General features: G+C 38.1%; 1 long non-coding RNA gene and 1 other non-coding gene across 2 annotated transcripts in view; both read right to left on the bottom strand.

Moving 5' to 3' along the window:
- The window catches only part of LOC144578753 (uncharacterized), a 79,014-nt gene that overhangs the window by 49,047 nt on the left and 6,629 nt on the right, over window positions 1-23,338 (bottom strand). The gene's annotated exons all lie outside the window — the stretch shown is intronic.
- LOC118148385 (small nucleolar RNA SNORD59) lies at window positions 6,768-6,842 on the bottom strand. The gene has a single exon (XR_004735195.1). It is a non-coding gene; the product is annotated as a small nucleolar RNA SNORD59 (small nucleolar RNA).

The following is a 23,338-nucleotide window of genomic DNA, read 5'->3' as shown; positions in this document are numbered from 1 at the left end:
AGACTCCATCTCAAAAAACAAAGTTTGGAAATGAGGGCAGGTGTTTTGCTACAATTTCATTCAGGGGAAGTGGTGAAGACAATGAAAAGATCAGATGATTAGACTCAGGTCACCATGGGTCTCCTGCATAACTGCGTATCATTTTTACATGTTTCCTCTTACTTTTGCACAATATTCAATTTATTCTCATCTAGTAATCTGAGGAACAGTCTCTGCCATGGCTAGGAGCATTTTTCTCTCTCTTTTTTGGGGGGCGAGAAAGAGAAAGAAAGAGGGGAAAAGAGGGAAAAAAGAGGGAAAAAGAGAAAAAGAGGGAAAAAGAAATATTACTTCATTCCTAAAATGGGTATCAATAATGGCCGATATTTTGTTTGTTTAAAGTGGATGATGTATATTTTGTGTGTTTAAAATGGAGAGATCTATTGAGTTTATTTGTTCTGGATCTGAGTTCAAGTCCTGGATATCGTTATCAATTTTCTGTCTCGTTGAATCTAAATCTCATTATGGGTCTTATGTTATCTGGGTGTTAAGAGCTCTTATTATTACCATTAATCCTTTTACCCTTGTATCCTTGTAGCTTTGAAATCTATTTTATTAATTGTAAGAATTGCAACTCCTGCTTTTTATTTATTTGTTTTTGCTCTCCATTTGGTTGGTAAGTTTTTTTCCAACCCTTTATTGTGAGTCTTTGTATATCTTTAGATATACCGTTAGATTTTGTTTGTATCTTTTGATTGGGGGATTTAGTCGATTTAAATTTAGGGTTGCTGCCATTTGATATTAACTGGCTATTTTATCCTTTCATTGATGTAAATTCTTCTTTATGTTAATGCTCTTTACTTTTTGGTGTATTTTTAGAAAGGCTCATACTGGTTGTTCCTTTCCATGTATAATACTTCTTTTAGAAGTTCTTGAAAAGCAGGCCTGGTGGTAATAAAATCTCTAAGTACTTGCTTGTTCCTGAAAGATTTTATTTTTCCTTCAAATTTAAAGCTTAAATTGGCAGGATATGAAATTCTGGGCTGAAAGTTCCGTTGATTAAGTATATTGAATATTGGCCCCCATTCTCTTCTAGCTTGTAGGGTTTCCGCTGAGAGATCTGCTATAAGTCTAATAGGCTTACCTTTACGGGTAACCTGATCTTTCCCTCTGGCTGCCCTTAATATTTTCTCCTTCATTTCGATCCTGGTGAATCTAATGATTATGTGGCTTGGGGTTGGTCTTCTTGAGGAATATCTTTGTGGTGTTCCCTGCATTGCCTGGGGTTGAATAGTGTCCTGCTTTGCTAGATTGGGAAAATTTTCCTGGATAATGTCCTGAAAAGTATTTTCCAGCTTGAATTCATTCTCTCTGTCACATTCAGGTACACCTATCAAACGTATATTAGGTCTTTTCACATAGTCCCATATTTCTTGGAGACTTTGCTCATTCCTTTTTATCCTTTTTTCTCTATTCTTGTCTTGTTTTATTTCATTAAGTTGGTCTTTGACCTCTGATATCCTTTCTTCTGCTTGATCCATTCGGCTATTTAAGCTTGTACATATTTCACTAAGTTCTCGTGTTGTATTTTTCAACTTCATAAGTTCATTTGTATTCCTCTCTATATTGCCTATTCTTTTCATCATTTCATAGAACCTTTTTTCAAAGTTCTTAGTTTCTTTACATTGGGTTAGAACAAGTTCCTTTAACTCCCAGAAGTTTCTTATCATCCACCTTTTAAAGCCAACTTCAGATAATGGAACACAGTCCTTTTCCATCAGGGCTTGTTCCGTTACTGATGAGTCCTTTTCCATCAGGACTTGTTCCGTTGCTGATGGGTTCTGATTTTGGGTATACTCGGCCTTCTTAGGCTGTTTTTTTTCCCTTCATTGTAGATGAACCGCCTTTCTAATTAGGTTTCTGAGTCCTCGTCCGACTTATTGATTCCCAGTGCTGGGATCCGAGCAACCCACTGTGGCAGCCTAAATAGCAGCGATAAGACTGATGGTGCTCTTCTGCCTGGGAATCTCTGGTCTAGCTTCCCTCTTGAGTCCGCTGCAAGCGGCTCCGACTTCCAAGAGCTCCAAACTCAGGTCAGTAGGGGAAGCAGTCCCGTTTGCTCTGCATGAAGAGCTGCTGTGCCGAGACGCCGACAAAACCGCTGCAGCGGCCACAAGAGTCACGCTGGCAACCCGTGGGTCTCCTCCACTGGGAATCAGCCGATCCGTGAGTGACGAAAATTTGTCTAAAAGTGTGGCGTCGTCTCGTTCTCTGAGCTTTCACTCGGAGCTACAATCCCGAGCTGTTAGTGATTGGCCATCTTGGATCATCCCTCTATATCCAGGTTTTTCATAAAGAATGAGTTACAACTTTTTATCATCCCAAGCATTTGAGTTTTCTCTCTCTGTTAGAGAAGTTTTGATACTTAACTGAATAGAATAACATTCACTATTCAGTACAGATTTCAGTCTATTCACCATATAAATTTTTTCAGCCACTCTCTACTGTTTGAACATATAACATTTAGAATCTGATAAGTTACCTAGAAAGATAATTTACTTGAAATTTTATATTTTTCTTCTTATTCCAACATCTTTATAATTCAGTTCTATGCATTTTTCCATAAGCCTTCATAAGCAAAGTACAGATTTTCAACTATTAGTGAGAATAAACTATCTCTTCTTGTGTCACATTTCACACTTAACCCTTATAGCATATATATGAATATAACTAGAATCATATAATATATGATTCTAGTTACAGTAGTAATAAGGAGAAGAACTGTATCTTCAGAAGAATGAACATTCTCTTTTGAAGAATTTCCTAACAGGTTACAATGTTATTATGTGAAGATAAAAAGTAAGTTGTTGCCTGTATGCATCTGTTTTGCATAAAGGAATACCCAAGACTGGGTAATGTATTAACAGGAGAGGTTTATTTGGCTCACAGTTCTATAGGCTCTACCCAAAACACAGTGCCAGCATCTGTTTCTGGGAAGGCCTGAGGAAGCGTGGAATCATGGTGGAAGGCAAAGGGGAGCCATGGCGAGACTGGGAGCAACAGAGAGAAGGGAAAAGTTTCAGACCCTTTTACACATCCAGATCTCTTGTGAACTCATTACCACTGGGAGAGGACCAAGCCATTCATGAGAGATCCACACCCATGATCCAAACACCTCCTATGAGGCCCGCTTCCAACTGTAGTAGTCATATTTCAATCTGAGATTTGAGGAAGTAAAATATTCAATCCTTATCATTTTCATTCAAACTGGAGGCCCAGGTTATCTTGGGAAATCATAAGTCTCAATTAAATTTGAACATCCAAGTCATGAATCCACTTCCCCAAAGAGGTTCTGGTTGTTACTAATAGATGCTTGACCAGTTTTTGGATTACACTGTAATTCTTAAACATGCTCAATCACATGAACATCAGTTATTTTAGTCACATTTACTTTGTAACTTCAAGAAGTCTACCAAAAATAACTCTGGTTCTATTAGTGTAATTTGAGCCGAAACTTTTCTTTCTGAACCTGCAATTTTCTTTCTATAAACTCTGCAGTTCAATCATAACATAAGCATCCTAGCCCACTCACTACTAGCTGTCATCACTAATGGTCATGTACAGCAACCACTTGTTTAGACAAAGCATGCTCTTCCTCAGGCACTTCATTCCATGTAAGCAGTGATGGTTTAATTCATCAACATTACCAGCACATGTCATATTCCCTGTGGACCTTTTTCTCTTGTAAAGAAATTCAGTATGATGCAAAGGCCATTTACTAAAACATAGCAGTCTCAGATCTCCATCTTTGAGGGTCTATTTTCAGACCTTATTGTATCCATCACTGCTTCATGAATGGTCCTGTCAGAACACTGAAAACAAAGTGTGTGCTGAAGTGGGCTTATAATGTTGAGTGTATTGTGTACTTGTCTTCCTAATCTGTATTTTGACATCACATTTGTAGTTTGAATCAGACACGATGAGAGTATTTACATCTTAAAAATAGCAAGTTCTGCAAATCAACGTTTCTCCTTTACTCTGTCGATACCAGCCAGTTGCTAAACATTCACCATCACCTCACAACACTTATATATTTTAAGTAGACAATGTTTAATAGAGTTGATTAAATATATATTGGATAGCTAAAAGCAAAAATCTATACCTGTAAATATTCAGAAACCAATAATTGCAAGAATAATTTTCAAACTGAGGTGTCAGGAACTTAAGGAAAGAGGTGTCATTTTGAGAACCTAATGGTGCAAAGGAATAGTGCAATGAGATGTGTGTTCAGAGGGAACACTGCACTGCTATTGCTTGTATAAACAAAGAGATTGTTTAAACCACAGAAAAAGCAGCCTGGTCCCCACAGGCTGCTGTGAGGAGAGCACCCTGCTATGGTAGCAGGAAAGATGGAGTTCATTTCCCAGTGGATATGTGAGAGCAGTGTGGCTGGTGCTCTCCTTGATAGGTATGGTTTCTTTGCTTTTGGTACCTGAGTAAGGACAGAGATGCTGGTGCTGGGAATACCACCAGGCTCCACATACATATTCAAAGTCCAGGAGGTTTGTCCCATGATGGAAAACTTTCCAAGTCTACTTGCTTCACCATCTTCTCTGACAGCTCCGACCTGATAATAGTCTGTTTAACTTCAGAGACAGTGAAAGATGTTGGAATGAAACCCTCCGGAAATCACCCCCACATAGAAACATCACTGGACAACTATCCACATGCAAAAATACCTTCACAAAAGCTAATAAAACCAAGTAAGATATCCTAGTACCTTCCTGCAGCGCAATAATAAGAAATAGCGTGTTAAAGAGAGTAGGAAGAGGAGTTTTACATTACCTGCATTACCCTCACCCTAGGTAGCACAGTACGAACACAGAAAAAAAAAAATCATTTGGGGGAAAGAGAAAAATGTGAGCATAGCACTTTGCATGTTCCCCAATACTGGGCCCTCCAAAGTAAAAACCACCACTAGCAAAACTTCCAAAGAGTTACATTCCATGTTGGTAGCCAAAGACTGAGCCTCTAGACTCACTTCAGTGCCAGGAAGGACCACACAGCTGCAGGGTTCAGGCATGCATGGCAAATTTAATATATGGCTTGCACCACTGTGGGTTCAACTTCTGTGGCTCCAGGCTTCAGCTAACACTCAGCAACATATAGGCCTCACCAATATCTGTCTTAAGGAACACTCTAGCACTGTGCCTGCCATGGCAAGCCCTAGGCTGCCTTCAGTTCTGTCCTAACTGCAGCTGCCCCAAGCTTCTGTCATGCCCTAGCACTATGCCTGGCACAGGACCTTCCCACAGATTAGTCTGTGAAATATAGAGTCAGTACGTACCTTTCCAAATGGGCAAACATAGACACATGGCCTCAAGGATGAAGAGCAATCAGGAAAACATGTTATCAACAAATGGACAAAAATGAAGTAATAATAATTGACCCTGAAGAAATAAGGATGCATAATCTGCTTGAGAAATAATTTTAAATAACTTTGCTAAACTTCCTTTAGAAACTTCAAGAAAAAATTCAAGAAAATAAAAAAAAACAGTAAGTGGCTAAAATTAGAAATTTAATAGACAAATTGAAATTTTGGAAATATCAGAGTCCTGGAGCTAGAAAAAACGGAATGAAATGAAAAATAAGATATTATCAACAGATTCGATCAAGGAGAAAAAAATCTGTGAACGTGAATATAAGTTATTTGAAAATAGTCAGAGAAGTGAAAAAAAGAAAAAAGGTCCCGTGGAATTTATGCTTTAAGGAGGTTCTGTTTTGATGTATTTTGAGGATTTGTTTCAAGATTCAGAGCTGCTTTTAGTGGTTCTTGTAGTGATGGCTTGGTAGTGGCATATTCACTCAGTATTTGACTGAAAAAGACTGTATTTTACCTTCCTTTATGAAGCTTAGTTTCACTAGATACAAAATTCTTGGCTGATAATTGTTTTGTTAAGTAGGCTGAAAATGGGGCCCCAATCCCTTTTAGTTTGTAGGGTTTCTGCTAAGAAATCTGCTGTTAATTTGATAGGTTTTCTTTATAGGTTGCCACTTGGTTTTGCCTCATAGCTCTTAACATTCTTCCCTTTGTCTTGACTTTAGATAACCTTATGACTATGTGCCTAGTTGATAATATATATGTAATGAATTTCCTAGGTAATCTTTGAGCTTCTAGTATTTGGATGTGTACATTTCTAGCAAGGCCAGAGCCCCAAATACATTTTCCAGACCTTTAGATTTCTCTTTCAGGAATGCCAACTAATTTTAGGTTTGGTCATTTAACATAATTCCAAACTTCTCACAGTCTTTGTTCATCTTTTTAAATTGTTTTGTCTTTGTTGGATTGGGTTATTATGAAAACCTCGTCTTTGAGCTCTGAAGATTTTTCTTCTGCTTGTTTGATTCTATTGCTGAGACTTCCCAGTGCATTTTGCATGTCTATAAACTCCCCCCAAAAAGGCAATGAAAAGCAATCAAGAAAGCTTACAAAATTTGTGAGACAGGTAAAAAGATCAAATGATTGAGTTATACAAGTTAGAGAAAGAAAAAAAGATAAAAAGTAGAAAATTTATTTTTAAAAAGAAAAATAGTAACAGAAAACTTTCCAAACCTGCAAAAAAATGCTAATATCCAAGTACGTGAACGTCAAAATCTAAAATTAGTCCTTCCAAATGAGTCCACTCCATGATATATTAGAATCAAACATATTTGACATGGTTTGGAGTGTCCTCACTGAAATGTTTTCTTTTTTTATATATTTTTAAAAAGATAAAATTTACAAGACTCCTTCTCAGTACCTAAATGTGGCTTCAGCAAACTCAGAAGAATGAAAGTCATCTTGGTAAAATCATCACAGAAGGTGAAATATCAGCTTGAATTATGCCTCCCAGAATTCCCACATGTTGTGGGAGGGACACAGGGAAAGGTAATTCAATCATTGGGGTCAGTCTTTTCCATGCTGTTCCTGTGATAGTTAATGAGTCTTGCCAGATGTGATGGATTTATCAGGGGTTTCCACTTTTGCTTCTTCCTCATCTTCTCTTGTTGCCATCATGTAAGAAGTGCCTTTCACACCCCTGCCATGATTCTGAGGCCTCCCCAGCCGCGTGGAACTGTAAATCCATTTAAACCTCTTTTTCTTTCCAATCCCAGGTATGTCTTTCATCAGATCCACTGACAGCTTGCCTTGTGTGCCTGGAAAAGCCACAGACACCCAACACCAAACCATGAAAGCAGCTTGGAGGGAGGCTGTACCCTGCAAAGCCACAGGGACCAAGCTGTCCAAGACCATGGGAATCCACCTCTTACGTCAGTTTGACCTGGATATGAGACCTGGATTCAAAGGAGGTCATTTTGAAGCTTTAAAATTTGACTTCCTCACTGGATTTGGAACTTGCATGGGCCCTGTAACCTCTTTGTTTTGGCCAATTTCTGCTACCTGAAATAACTGTATTTACCCAATAAAAGTACCCTGTTGTGTCTAGGAAGCAACTACCTTGCTTCTGATTCTACAGGCTTATAGGCAAAAGGGACTTGCCTTGTCTCAAATGAGTTTTTGGGCTATGGACTTTTGAGTTAATGATGAAATGATTTAAGACTTTAAGAGACTGTCGGGAAGACATGATATTGAGATGTGATGACATGAGATTCGGAGGGGTCAGGGCAGAATGATATGATCTGTGTCCCTACTGAAATTTCAACTTAAATCGTATCTCCCAGAATTCCCATGTTGTGGGAGGGACACAGGGCAAGGTAATAGAGCCACGGGGAATAGTCTTTCCCATGTTGTTTTTGTGATAGTGAGTAAGTCTCACAAGATTTGTTGGGTTTATCAGGGGTTTCTGCTTTTGCTTCTTTCTCTTTTTCTCTTGCTGCCACCATGTTAGAAGTGCCTTTCACCTCCTGCCATGATTCTGAGGCCTCCCCAGTCACGAGGAACTGTAAGTCCAATGAAATCTCTTTGTCGTCCCAGTCTTGAGTATGTCTTTATCAGCAGCATGAAAATGGACTAACACAATATTATAATAAAAAAAGATAAAGAGGGGAGCTTGTAAGCAGCAAGAGTAAAGAAGCAAATAACATATAAGGAATTTCTAATAGAGCTAGCTGTAGATTTCTCAGCAGATACCTTACAGGGAAAGAGAGATTAGGATGATATGTTTAAAGTGCTGAAGGACAAGAAACTGCCAATGAAGAATACTATACCTAGCAAAAGTATCCTTCAGAAATAGTGAGAAAAAGCCTTTCCCAGATACACAAAAGCTGAAGAGTTCATTACCACCAGACCTATCTTACCTGTCTTACCAGAAATACTCAAGAGAATTTTTCAAACTAAAATAAATATAAATATGATTATTAATTCAAAAACATCTGAAAGTATAAAGGTATAAAACTTACTGATAAAAGTAGGCACTCAAACTTAGAATACTTTAATACCATCCATAATGGTTATGGATGAAAACCTATGTCTTTAGTATGCAGGCCAAAAGACAAAACTATAAAAAATAATGGCTATAGTAATTTGTTAAAATATGTAAATTGTAATGTCAAACATTTGAAATGTGTGTTGGGGGAATTAAGTAAAATTATAGAGAAAGAGTGTGTGTGGGTTTGTGTGTGGGTGTGTGGATGCGTGCACTCAAAGATAAGTTGTTATCAGATTAGAAAAACCTGTTATAAATGTTTTTGTAAGTCTCATGGTAACCATCAAGCAAATACACTAAACATAAAAAGCAAAAAATGAAATCACGTCACTAGAGATAACCACTTAGCCACTAAGGAGGACATCTAGAAAGGAAGGAAAAAAAAGGAATTTATAAAATGACTAGAAAACAACCAAATTATAGTAATAGTAATAATTAATCATTAGCTTACATGCAAACCAATAGATTATCTAATCAAAATATAAAGAATGGCTACATGAATTGAAGGAAAACAAAAAGCCCAAACCAACTATCTGCTTACTACAAGAGACCAACTTCATCTGTGAGTACATACATACACTCAAGGTATTAAAAAAAACATATCCTATGAAAGTAATAAAGCAAAAGAAAACATCGATAGCTGAAAAAAGATAGTAGCAATACCTATACTTATCTGAGGTAAAATAGACTTTATTTCAAAGTACAAAAAAGAGAGACAAGGCCGTAATATAATAATAAAAGAGGTCACCTCACCATGAGGGTTCAATAATTTGAAATATATATGCACTCAATATTGGAGGCCCTAAATATATGAAGCAAATATTAATAGATCTAAAGGGAGAGATAGACTGCAATATAATAATAGAATCTTTAACACCCTTTTTGTAGCAATAGACTATCCTGACAAGAAATCAATAGGCAAACATCAGCATTAATCTACACTCTAAATTAAAGGGACATAATAGATATATATACAGAACATTCCATTCAATAGTTGCAAAATATACATCCTTCTTAACTACATATGAAATATCCAGGATATATCATATATTAGACCACAAAACAAGTCTCAACAACTTTAAGAAAACTGAAGTCACATCAAGTAACTTTCCTAACCACAGTTATAGAACTAGAAATTAGTAATAGGTGAAACTTCAAAAATGCACAAATACATGGAAAGAAAACAGCATGCTCCCAAATAACCAATGGCTCAATGACAAAATAAAAAGAAAAATTAAAGGCCAGGCGCGGTGGGTCAAGCCTGTAATCCCAGCACTTTGGGAGGCCGAGGCGGGTGGATCACGAGGTCAACAGATCGAGACCATCCTGGTCAACATGGTGAAACCCCGTCTCTACTAAAAATACAAAAAATTAGCTGGGCATGGTGGCGTGTGCCTGTAATCCCAGCTACTCGGGAGGCTGAGGCAGGAGAATTGCCTGAACCCAGGAGGCAGAGGTTGCAGTGAGCCGAGATTGCGCCATTGCACTCCAGCCTGGGTAACAAGAGCGAAACTCCGTCTCAAAAAAAAAAAAAAGAAAGAAAAATTAAAATATTTCCTGGGAAAAAAAAAATGAAAACACAATATACCAAAACCTATCAATAGAGCAAAAGCAGCTCTATGAGAGAAGCTTACAGCATAAAAACCTACATCAAACAAGGAGATTGCAAACAACCTCACATTGCAAAAGATATGGCCAACGATATGTTCACTCTCTCTTGTTTATTCTGGCATTATTCACTATAGCCAAGAAATGAAATCAACCTAAGTTTCCATTAATGGATGAAAGAATAAATAAAATCTTATGTATATGTATGTAATATAATACCATTCAGCAACAAAAGAGAAGGAAATTCTGTGGTCTGCAACAACAGAAGAACATGTAGCACATTATGTTAAGTAACTAAGCCAGGAAGCGAAAGACAAATACTACATAATCTCACTCATGTGGAATCTGTAGGTATTGATCTCACAAAAGTAAACGATAGGCTGATGATTAGAGGTAGATAGGATGGTTGGAGAGTATGGGGTTGGAAAAAGGTGGGTCAGAAATTTCAGCTACGTAGGAAAAAAAATAAGATTAAGGGTTCTATTGTACAACATGGCAACTATATAGTTAATAGTATATTCTTGAAAAATGCTAGGAGAATGGTTAAGTGTTCTCACTATAAAAATATAACAGTGTGAGTTAATGTTAATTAACTATATTTAGTCATTTTATTGTGTGTGTGTGTGTGTGTGTGTGTGTGTGTGTGTGTGTAGAGTTGACTTTTGAACAGCATGTGTTTAAACTGTGTGGGTCCAATTATATTCAGATTTTCTTCCAATTCTCTCATCCCTGAGAAAGCAAGACCAATGCCTCTGGTTCTCCTCAGCCTATTCAATATAAAGATAAGGAGAATAAAGGCCTTTATAATAATCTACTTGTTCTTAATACACAATAAATAAAATTTCTCTTCCTTTTGATTTTCTTAGTAACATTTTCTTTTCTCTAGATTATGTCATTGTAAGAGTACGTTAACAAATGTACAAAATATGTGTTAATCAACTATTTGTTATGAGTAAGGCCTCCAGTTAACACCTGACTATTAAGTTTTGGGGGAGTCCAAATTTATACATGAGTCTTTGTTTGTGTAGGGTTTACTGCTTCTAATCCCCATGTTGTTCAATAGTCTGTTGTGCTCAAGACGTTTTGTACCTGGTAAATACATACATATTTATCTATCAATTAAATGTTTAATTTTTTTTAAAGTAAAATCACTTAACATTAATGTGAAAAATAAATAAGAAATAAGAGAATTAATGGAAATCGAAGTAATTATAAGTTTGTTGCAATAACTTAGGAGGGAAATTTCGAGGGCTGTAACAGTGCCATTATGCTGAACAGACAGGGTAGTCTGAAAAGCTTCCTGGGACATCAAAGTTTATTTGTCTTCATCCTATTTAGGTAACAGTTTTAATAAGTGTTAGATTTAACTTTGAAATTGTTGTATTTCAAATGCAAAAAAAGTGTATGTTCTTAATATTCAGTAGCCAACTTTGTACAGAGTATTTTTAAGTGTGCTTTAGAAGTTCAATTTAGAACAGAAAACTATAGCATTTCAAGTCGAAATGCCACTATTTCATTTCTACATAGTTAAGTTGAAAATAAAATATTAATTCAATTATTTAGTAATAAACATCTAGGTTTAGTATTTTTATAGTTTCATAGTAGTTAATGACTATATTTAGATCCAATGCAAACTTTTTTTTTCATTTAGTTTTCATTTTTAAAAATAAATATAACAGGCCGTAACACGTGAAGTCTTGATTACTCAGAGATCAGTATTCTGGAATTTTTATATAGTCTAATCAGTATCAAATATATAATTAAAGAGGTTTATACAATCTCAGAGAATAAACGTACACTATGTGCAGTAACTTTTATTGATAAGTTAATATACAAGACACTCTTCAGCTTATATGCTGCTACGGCTTCAGAAAGCCAGAGAGTTAACAATCTAACAGAAATAAAGGAATGATGATGGCAAAGGCTGGTCTCATTATAGATAGTCAACTAGTCAAATGAATATGGTCTTAAAAATTAGTAGTTTGGATACTATTTCAGGTAATTATTGGCCTCCTGAGTTCCAGACTAATAAGTAGAAGATAAAATCAAGTCATCCTAGGCAGCAGTTCAATTTTGAAAAGTAGAAGAACATGCCAAGGCAGAAATCCAATGCTATAAATGGATTCAGTCTTGGGAGGGGCAGATTATGAAATACTACAACTGGGCATGATATAAGTTTTTGTTCATCCATCTGATTAATCAAATCATGGTTCTCATTAAAAGCAAAGGATATGCCAAGGGCTGGCTTCTGGTTTCCTGATCTATTATGAGTAACCTTAGCCATCTGTACTTCTCCATGTAAGGCTAAAAGAGTCTGTTGATATATACACAGTTCCTGGTACAACTGATTGATAAGACAAACTAAACTGGACCAACAGATGGTACTTCGCAAAGATACTGCTGCAGAGATACTGCCACAGAGATAAAAGACAAAAATAAAACAAAATAGGGTTACCTAACAATACCCAAAAAGTCTAGAAATACTGAAGACACAAAAGTGACAGGACCAGATTTAACCAATGATTAGATATTCAGTTATTTAGAGAAAAGGAAGACTTAATTCATTATACATGTATACATGGCAAAAGCAGTGAATATAGTAGTAAGTTGAAGAAACTCAGAAAATAAGATGTATTAAAAAATGTTAAGACATTAAAACTGAAATCATTCAATTAGAAAGGCAAATCATCATCACAGTTTTACCATGGAGTAGAAGTAACATTAAAATCAAAAAGGGAAAAATGTGACATTTACACTCTTTAATAAACAGCTACTCTAAGTTTGAAAACAGACATTGAGGTGTATGCTTTCAAAAATATACCCTCTGAGCTTATTAATATACCAATAAAAGTGGGTCTCTTTATGGTTATTTCAACCTGTTGCTAAATAAACATCCAAAAGCAATGACAAAGCAATTTATTTCTTAACAACAGTCTTTCAAAAAGTGCTAGAGGTGCTGCAATTCATAACACCTTGGAGAAATTTCTGTACGTACTTGCCACCCAATTATCTCTCCAAAGCCTGAAGCATGAATACTGCACATATCCCCAGATCCCTTGCTCAAATCGTCCCTGGACACTTACCTAAATTCAGCCCAAATTTAACTGGCACTTCCAATTCTACTTTCTGTGTATAGTCTTTCCTTCTACCAGATATAATGCTCTAAGTTTCTAAATGTAAAATAGACAAATGAGTTTGAGCTCCATTCAATTATCTCATCTCCTTCAGTCTTCACACTGATATAAACCTTTCAGTCCAGTAACAACATGGTATGGTTTCACTTTTTGTCTTCACTCAAATCCCACCTTGAATTGTCATAATTCCCACATGTCAAGGGCAGGACCACATGGAGATAATGAAGCCACGGGAAGTGTTTTCCCCATACTGTTCTCATGATAGTGAGTTCTTGTGATATGCAATGGCTTCATAAGGGGCTTCCCCTTTGCTGGGCACTCATTCTGCCTCCTGTTACACTGTGAACAATTGCATAACACCATTATTATAAGCTGCTTGAGGCCTTCCCAGCCATGTGAAACTGTAAGTCAATTAACCCTCTTTTCTCTATAAATTATCCAGTCTTTCTTCATAGCAACATGAGAATGAACTAATACGCTAAATCGGTACTGAGGCAGTGGGGCACTTTCATAAGGATACCTGAAAATTTGGAAGTGACTTTGGAACTCAGTAACAAACAGAGGTTTAAATAGCTTGGAGGGCTCAGAAGGAGACAGGAAAATGTGGGAAAGTTTGGAACTTCCAAGAGACCTGGAGGGCTCAGAAGACAGGAAGATGTAAGAAAGTTCAAAACTTTCTAGAGACCTGTTGAACGGCTTTGACCGAAATGCTGATAGTGATATGGACGATGGTGTCTGGGCTGAGGTGGTCTCAGACAGAGATAAGGAACTTGTTGGGAACTGAAGCAAAGGTGACTCTTGCTATGCTTTAGCAAAGAGACTGGCAGCATTTTGCCTCTGTCTTAGAGATCTGTGGAACGTTGAACTTGAGAGAGATTATTTAGGGTATCTGGCAGGAGGCATTTCTAAGTGACAAAGTGTTCAAGAGGAAACAGAGCATAAAAGTTTGGAAATTTTTCAGCCTGGTAATACAATTAAAAAATTTTAAAAATTTTTAAAAATACACATTTTGGGGAGAGAAATTTAAGTCCACTGTAGAAATTTGCATCAGTAATGGGGAGCCAAATGTCAATCATCAAGACAATGGGAAAAATATCTCCAAGGCATGTCAGAGACTTTCATGGAAGCTCCCCCTATCACATGTCCAAAGGCCTGGGAGCAAAACTTGGATTCCTGGGCCCAGTCCCAGGCCCCCCCTGCTCTGTGCAGCCTTGGGACATGGTACCCTGTATCCTAAAGGCTTCAGCTCCATCCTTGGCTAGAATGGGCCATGATACAGCTCGAGCCATTACTACAGAGGGTACAAGCTCCAAGATTTGGCAGCTTCCATGTGATATGGTGCCTGTGGGTGCACAGAAGTCACAAATTGAGGTTTGGGAGTCTCTGCCTAGATTACAGAAAACGTATAATACCTGGATATCCAGGGAGATATTTGCTGCAGGGGCAGAGCCCTCAAGGTGAACCCCTGCTAGAGCAGTGCAGATGAGAAATGTGGGGTTGGAGCCACCACACAGTTTCCCCACTGGAGCACTACATAGTGGAGCTCTGAGAAGAGGTCCACTGTCCTCCAAACCTCAGAGTGGAACATCCACTGACAGCTTGCACTGTGCACCTGGAAAAGCTGCAGGCACTAGGAAGTGCCCTAGTGGGTACTCTGTGGGGACTCCGACCCCACCTTTTCCTTTTGACCTGCCCTAGAAGAGGTTCTCCATGTGAGCTCAGCCCTCTGCAGCAGACTTTGCCTGGACATCCAGACATCCTCTGAAATATAGGCAGAGGTTTCCAACCCTCATTTTTTGTCTTGTACACACACACAGAACCAATACCACATATAAGCCACCAAGGATTGGGGCCTGCACCCTCTGAAGCAATGGTCTGAAATATTGGCTCCTCTTAGCTGTGGCTGGGATCCAGGGTACCAAGTTCTGAGGCTGCACACAACAGGGGGTCCCTGAATGTGACCCAAGCAAACACTTTTGCCTCCTAGGCCTCCAGATCTGTGATGGGAGGGGCTGCCATCAAGGTTTCTGAACATGTCCTGGAGATATTTTCCCCATTTTCTGGGTCATTAACATTTGGCTTCTCATTACTTATACACATTTATGCAGCTGGCATACATTTCTCCTCAGAAAATGGGTTTCTCCTATCACATCGTCAGGCTGCAAATTGTCTAAACTTTTGTGCTTAACTTCCGTTTTAAACATAAATTCCAGTTCCAAACCATATCTCTGTGAATATGTAGAACTGAATGCTTTTAACAGCATCCAAGTCATGTCCTGAATGCTTTGGTGCTTAGAAATTTCTACCACCAGATACCCTAAACCATCTCTCTCAAATTCAAAGTTTGATGTATCTCTAGGACAGGGGCAAAAGGCCACCAGTTCTTTGCCAGAGCATAGCAAGAGATGCCTTTGTCCCAATTCCAAACAAGTGTCTCATCTCTTTCTGAGGCCACATCAGCCTGAACTTCATTGTCCATATCACTATCAGTATTTGGTGAAAGACATTCAACCATTTCTGGAAAGTTCCAAACTTTCTCACATCTTATCATCATCTCCTGAGCCCTTTAAACTGCTCCAACTTCTGCCTGTTACCCAGTTCCAAAGTTGCTTCCACATTTTTAGGTATCTTTATACCAATGCCCCAGTACCTGGTGCCAATTTACTGCATTAGTCAGTTCTTATGCTTCTATGAAGAAATGCCTGAGACTGAGTAATTTATAAAGGAAAGAGAATTTATTGAGTCATAGTGACACAGGGCTGGGGACACCTCAGGAGACTTACAATTATGATACAAGGGAAGACAAACACATTTTTCTTCACCTTGTGGAAGCAAGAATAATAAAAACTAAGTGAAGGGGGAACCCCTTATAAAACCATTGTGAAAACATACTATCATGAGAACACCATAATTCAGTTACCTCCCACTGGGTCCCACCTGTGACATGTGGGAATCATAAAAAATACAATTCAATGTGAGATTTGGGTGGGGACACAACCAAAGCATGTCAAGTCCCAAAAGGTCAAAGGTAGGGAGGCCAACAATACAGTCTTCAGTCTGTGTCCAAAGACCTGAGAGCTCCTGGTAAACCACTAGTATGAGTCTAAGAGTCCAAAAGCTGAAAACTTTGAGTCTGAAGTTCAAGAGCAGGAAGCATCAGGCAAGGGAGAATAATGAAAGCTTGAAGACTCAACAAGTCCACTCTTTCCAATTCCTTCTTCTGGCTTTATTCTAGCTACACTGGCTGCCTATTAGATGGTACACACCTAGTTTGAGGGTAAGTCTGCCTCTCCCAGTCCACTGACTCATACGTTTATCTCTTTTGGCAACACCCTCACAGAAAAAGCCAGCAACAATACTTTGAATCCTTCAATCCAATCAAGTTGACACACCACAGTAACCCTCAAAAGTTCATCCCCTGTAAACTTGAACTCATACATGTCTCCTGAAGTCACACATGATCTTCAAATAAAGATAATAATAGGTTAATTATTAAGCTTAATGTAACTTGGCTATGATTTGTACAACTGGAAGCACACTTTTCTTAACCCAAATACTATTACATAAAATTAACAACACTCAAATTGATATAAAGTGAATAAATCTTGTGTCATATGATAAAGAAAAAAGGAAATGAAATGAAGATATTTTCTTAGTACAGCTGTATACATGCACATACATACAAGTGTATACATGACAATTACAGTACTTGTTTCTGCACCTGGATGCATGGTCATAGCTGATATTGGTGGCTAACTTCTTCTGCTACCCATTCTGTATTTCCTTTGCCTTCAGCAAGTACCTCTTCTGATCTTATTTTTTCACCTAGTGGAGTGACCTAAACCTTCATTCCTGAAGGGTTTGGGCCCTCTGTAGTCCTCCCTGGATTGGGTCATTGCAGTTTCTTATTGACCTTAATCACAGGGCATGGTAATACTTAGAGATGCTCTAAGGGATCTTCTGCATTTCACACATACTTTTCCTTATATCCATGGTGGTAAGGATGTCATCTTGATAGTCTGGGTCAATTTCCACAGCCAACACTGTTCACTCCCTTCTTTGCCTGTTGACTTACTCTCCAGTTTAACGGAAACTTTGTTGTGTCTCCTGGTGGCAGCATTCCTCCTTCTAGAACAAAGATCTCTAGGCCAGCAGAAAATAATGTAATGGAAACAGGAAGAAAAAATGTTGTTAGGGCACTAGTGGTGATCGTGAGTGATGCCACTTCCACTTCCACTCCTTGATTCCTAAACCCCTAAAAACTGGCTATGGGAGAAACAGTACCATATACTGAATGCTGATTCAGAGCATACACAGCCTTCTGGAGAACTTTGCCTCAGCCCTACAAAGTATTGTCACCTAGTTTGTACAATACTAGTTGGCACTGTAATTGTGACTTCAAAAGGCCATTCCACTGTTCTATCAATCCAGCTGCTCCAGGATGATGGGAGAATTGGTAAGACCAGTGAATTCTGTTAGAATGAGCCCAGTTTTGCACGTCTTTAACCTTAAAGTGAGTGCCTTGGTCAAAGGCAATGCTATGTGGAATACCATGATGATGGATAAGGCATTTCATGAGTCCATGGATGATAGTCTTGGCAGAAGCATAGCATCAAGGATAGGTAAACCCATATCAAGAGGAAGTGCCTATTTTAGTTAGGACAAACTGCTGCCCTTTTCATAATTGAGGAGGTCCAACATAATCAACCTGCCACCAAGGACTGGCTGATCACCCCCAAAGATGATGCCATATCAAGGGCTGTTTGCCTTTGCTGCTGCCAAATTGTACACTCAGCAGTGGCCTTAGCCAGGTCAGCCTTTATCCAATTTGTTTGCTCCTTCTTTCTCACTGAATCCAATCGGCATAATGTCCTCAATGTAATAGATCAGTGTGCTATCTTGTGTAAGTGAAAAGAAATCAAGGTCTCCATAAACAACACTGTGACACAAAGTCAGAGAGATGATACATCGCTGAGGTAGAACATCAGAAGTGTATTGCTGGCCTTTCCAGTTGAAAGCAAGTTGCTTCTGGTGGGTCTCTGGAACAGGAATGGAGAAAAAGGCATTTGCCAAATTAATGGCTGCATAATAGGTGTTAGGAGACATGTTAATGTGTTTAAGCAGTGAAACCACATCTGGTACAGGAGCTGCAATCGGGGTTAGCACTTGGTTAAGCTTGTGATAATCTAGTGTCATTCTGTCTTCCCCACAGGCCAAACGTTAAACAGGGATGTGGTGGAATCACCACCCATGCATTTTTCAAGTCCTTAATGATGGCACTAATCTCTGCATTCTCTCCAGAGGTATATTCTTTTTGATTCACTACTTTTCTTGGTAGAGGAAGTTTTAATGGCTTCCATTTGGCCTTTTCTACCATAATAGCCCTCACTTTATGAGTCAGGGAGCCAATATGGGGATTATGCCAGCTGCTAAGTATGTCTATGCCAATTATGCATTCCAGCACTGGCAAAATAACAGGATGAGTCTGGGACCACCGAGTCCACTGTTAGTCAGGCCTGACCCAAAAATCCATTAATTACCTGACCTCCACATGCCTCCTCCTAAACTGGAGGGCCACAATAATATTTTAGGTTTGCTGGAATCAATATCAGCGCCAAACCACTGTCTAACTGTCTCCAAAAGATCTGATCATTCTCCTTTCTCCCATGCACAGTTACCCTGATAAAAGGCCAGACAACTGCTAGGGGAAGGATGGGAGAAAGATTAACAGTATAAATTTTATTATAGTGGGGTCCTTTCTCAATGAGACACAGCGTGCCCATCATTTAAGAGGTTCTAGGTGTGTAAACTGTTTCAACTCTGCAAATTTATTGAGGGGCCATGATTCTCTATTTTTATAATTCAAATAATATTTTGTCTGCTTGACCTGAAAGTTTTCTGCTTATACAAGTTAAGTCAGAATGCAGTTGGCTTCCTATCAATTTCACTTTTAGCAACACCGTGATTAACTAGCCAATGCAAGAATTCTACATGAGTCAGTCTGTTCTGACTGCTTCGTCTCTACTGTCCATTGCGGTAGCTATGCCCACCTTGCCTTTGATGACTGAGTGCTGCCACTTGGCCCCTGACACGTTGGAATCCAATTATTCTCATTGCACTTAAGTTTTCCACTTGAGTGTGGTTCCCACTGTAAGATCATGCATACAGAGAAGAGCAATCAGAGCTCTTATTAGTGCAGAGTTACTGGTGAAGAGTTCTTATGGACCCTCCCCATTGGGGTGAGTATATCTTAAGTGACTAATCTCTAGCATTCCCATCTAAGCGTTTGAATCCCTTTCTCTACATTAAACCAAGAGAAACTGGGCATTTCCATTTCACTCACAATGGACCATCCTTTGATCAATATTTCCACTAACCAAGCAAATAAACTATTTGAACTTTTCTAACTCCCAAGCTGCAACACTAAATGCATAATCCTTGCTTAGTGGGCCCATAACAATAAGTTCATCCTGTTCCAACTGTATATTCCATCCACCATTATTCCACACCCTTAATATCCATTCCTATGCCTGCCTTCCAGATTTCTGCTTATATAAATTAGAAAATTCAAGCAGGTCTTTTGGAGTCTAGCATACCTCCCCATAGGTCACATTCTGAGCCTCACCTCTAGGGGCCTGCCAGGACTTTAGTTATAGGTAGAGAAGCAAATGAGTGTTGATAGTGGGTCCCGAGGAGAATGAGTACAGTCTTTCCTGGCAACTGCCTCAGATAGTCCATGGTTAATCTCCTCAGGCCAAGGTGGAAAGGCTAATGGCAGACTGGGTCCTGGAGGAAATGTTGCCACCGCTGGGGATGGGAGGGTTGTTTTCTCTGGCAGAAAAGGCTCTTCAGAATTTAAGACTTCAGTGCTCGCAGCCTCATCAGGATTCTTCCACATGTTCCCATTCCAAGTGGCAGGGTCCCATTATTTTCCAATCAATGACCTCACTTTAACAGTAGACACCTGGCAAGGCTGTGTGTGCACCTTTGCACAAGAGCTTATGTCTGATTTTCCACAATTTTAGCCCTTTGTGTGTAGGAGACAAGACTCTCACTCGGGAATCTTAGAAGATCTGAAGCTGAGTATGTGCTTCTGAAACCTGGAGTTAGAATTCCTAAATTCATCATTTTCCTTCATCGCTTTGAATAGTGAACATAGGAACAACCAACCAAGTTCATTATATTTCTTGGTTCTCCACATATGGTCAAAGGTATTATGTATAGAGTCACTAAACTGCTTGCCTCTCATGAATCAGGAGTACCAAACACATTTATTTTTTATAACCCTCCAAGCAGCTCACACGAGGAGTATCAGTGTTCTCCATACTATCAGAAGTAGAGTCCTTGACATTCTGGGGTCTGATCAGATTAAGCAGCCAATTCCAGCAACCCAAAAACTAAAGAAATCTATCCTTAATTTTTTTTTCTAGGTTTGCTTCTGATGCAAACATCTGTATTAGTCAGAGTGCTCTAGAGGGACAAAACTAATAGATGTGTATATGATGGAGAGTTTATTAAGGAGTACTGACTCACTGGATTACAAGATGAAGTCCCACAATAGGCCATCTGCAAGCTGAGGAGCAAGGAAGCCAGTCTAAGTCCCATAACCTCAAAAGTAGGGAAGCCAACAGTGCAGTCTTCAGTCTGTGGCCAAAGACACAAGAGCCTCTGGCAAACCACTGGTGTTAAATCCAAGAGTCCAAAAGCTTAAGAACTCGGAGTCTCATGTTTGAGGGAAGGAAGCACACAACACAGGAGAAAGATGAAGGCTGGAAGACTCAGCAAGTCTGCTCTTTTTATCTTCTTTTGCCTGCTTTAATCTAGCTGTGCTGACAGCTAATTAGATGGTGCCCTCCTAGATTGAGGGTGAGTCCGCCTCACCCAGTCCACTGACTCCAATGTTAATCTCCTTTGGCCACACTCACAGACACACTCAAAAACAATACTTTGTGTCCTTCAATCCAATCAGGTTGACACACAATATTAACTATTACAGGTGACTTCCACCATGATTGTAAGTTTCCTGAGGCTTCCCAAGCTACATGGAACTGTGAGTCAATTAAACCTCTTTTCTTTGTAAATTATCCACTCTTTAGTATTTCTTCATAGCAGCATGAGAACAAACTAATACACCACACATCCATTTATGTTATTATTCTCTTTACAAACAGGTATCTTGAAAATAAATTACTCAATTTACTCTCTATTGAATACTTTGTAATCACACTGACACCCACACTACCTTTATATAAACATATGTAAATTTGAAGTAGAAACTACATTCTCAAAGAAATATGTCGGCATGTGTTTATTATACTAGACTCATCCTCAAATATATTATTTTACATATGTGTGCTATTTTTGAAATAAATGATATTAATCTGATCTTTATAACTACTCAACCTTATTTCAAAGCTATCTTTTAAAGCATGTGAGCTTGTATGTATGTGTGAGGATGAATGTACACATGCAATTTTCATTCAAATATTTAAAGATCAAACAAATGAAAGTTACAACAAAATCTCAATTGATATATTCACTACAAATTTTTTAGCAGTTCCAAGAGATAGCATTCTGACCCTAGCAAGCTGTGAGGATTGTATTTCAGATAAACAGCCTTAGTCCTATTGTAGTCAATCATCATATTATAGCTGTTGAGTAAAGAATTTTAGATTTCTTTAGTTTTCTTCAAAGAGAGGTCATAAATACTGAATCAATCAGTAATGAAGGCATTTTTTGCATTTCACTTTCATTTCAATATAAAAAAATTTAATATTTCAAATCTTTCTGTGCACTCAATGGTCATATTGAGTCTTACTATACTATTAAAGAGTGATGAGAAAAGTACATTCTGAATTCTAAGACATTATTTTAGCTAGCAAGCAGTGATCTTAAGTTAATGAAATCATTACAAAATTTGTGTGTGACTTTATTTAATATAACATAGCAGAATAGACTGTTGACAATAAAATATAAATGATCAGGGTGCTTTTCAAATGATAAGAATGAGAATTGTCCCTGATATTTACCTTTGGATATATTAATACATATTTATAAGCAATGCCTTTCTTTTAATTGGTCTCCTTTTTTAAACTAATGTACAGCTACATACAGAAAATTTATGAATCTGAATTGTGTGGGCCATTGTGTTTCACCAATATATTCACCCATGTAATCAATACCTCAATCAGATTTTAGATTGAGGTATCATCAGCCTTAATTCTCCTCTCATGCCCCTTTCAAGTCTCTTTTCCCCTTACACAGGGGCAACCACTTTTCTGATTTCAATAAATCAGTTTGCCAATTCCAGAACGTCATATAAATAGAATGACACAGGATATGTTCTTTTGTTCCATTTGTCTATTAATGTGGGTTTTCTTTTTTCCAGAATATAAAGATATCTTAGAATATTTACATTAGATATCATATATAATTTATATATCTCTCTCTATATATATATAATTTATTTTTTTATTTTTTTTGAGACGGAGTTTCACTCTTGTTACCCAGGCTGGAGTGCAATGGCGCGATCTTGGCTTACCACAACCTCCACCTCCTGAGTTCAGGAATTCTCCTGCCTCAGCCTCCTGAGTAGCTGGGATTACAGGCACATGCCACTATGCCCAGCTAATTTTTTTTGTATTTTTAGTAGAGTGGGGGTTTCACCATGTTGACCAGGATGTCTCGATCTCGACCTCGTGATCCACCTGCCTCGGCCTCCCAAAGTGCTGGGATTACAGGTTTGAGCCACTGCGCCCGGCCTAGATATCATATTTTTAATATACTTATGAATTTTCATCGTACTGTTTTAACTTTATCTCGTCAAATTTGATATGTTTTGTTTCAGTAGTGTGTAGGTAATAAAGAAAATATTATTTTATTTCCATTGGCCACTGGATTTAGAAGTATATTGGCTAAGTTTCAATTAATTTCAGGTTACCTAGATATGCTTTTAATTAACAATTTTTGGTGTAATTATATTTTAATAACACAGCATATTTAGTAACATTTCAACTTTTTATATTTATAGTGGCTTATTGTGTTGTGGACTAGCATACATTCTATACTGAAGAATACCGACTGTTTAAACCACATTTGACATTTTTATTAATAGAAAACTCTCAAAGTTTATAATATCTTAATTTACAATGTATCAAATACATGTTATTTTTACTATTTTACCTTATACAT

The sequence above is a fragment of the Callithrix jacchus genome, chromosome 1 (assembly GCF_049354715.1).
Source record: "Callithrix jacchus isolate 240 chromosome 1, calJac240_pri, whole genome shotgun sequence".
NCBI classification, from domain to species: domain Eukaryota; kingdom Metazoa; phylum Chordata; class Mammalia; order Primates; family Cebidae; genus Callithrix; species Callithrix jacchus.
Note: the sequence above shows the minus strand (reverse complement) of the source record. Positions and strands in the feature narration are given on the sequence as shown.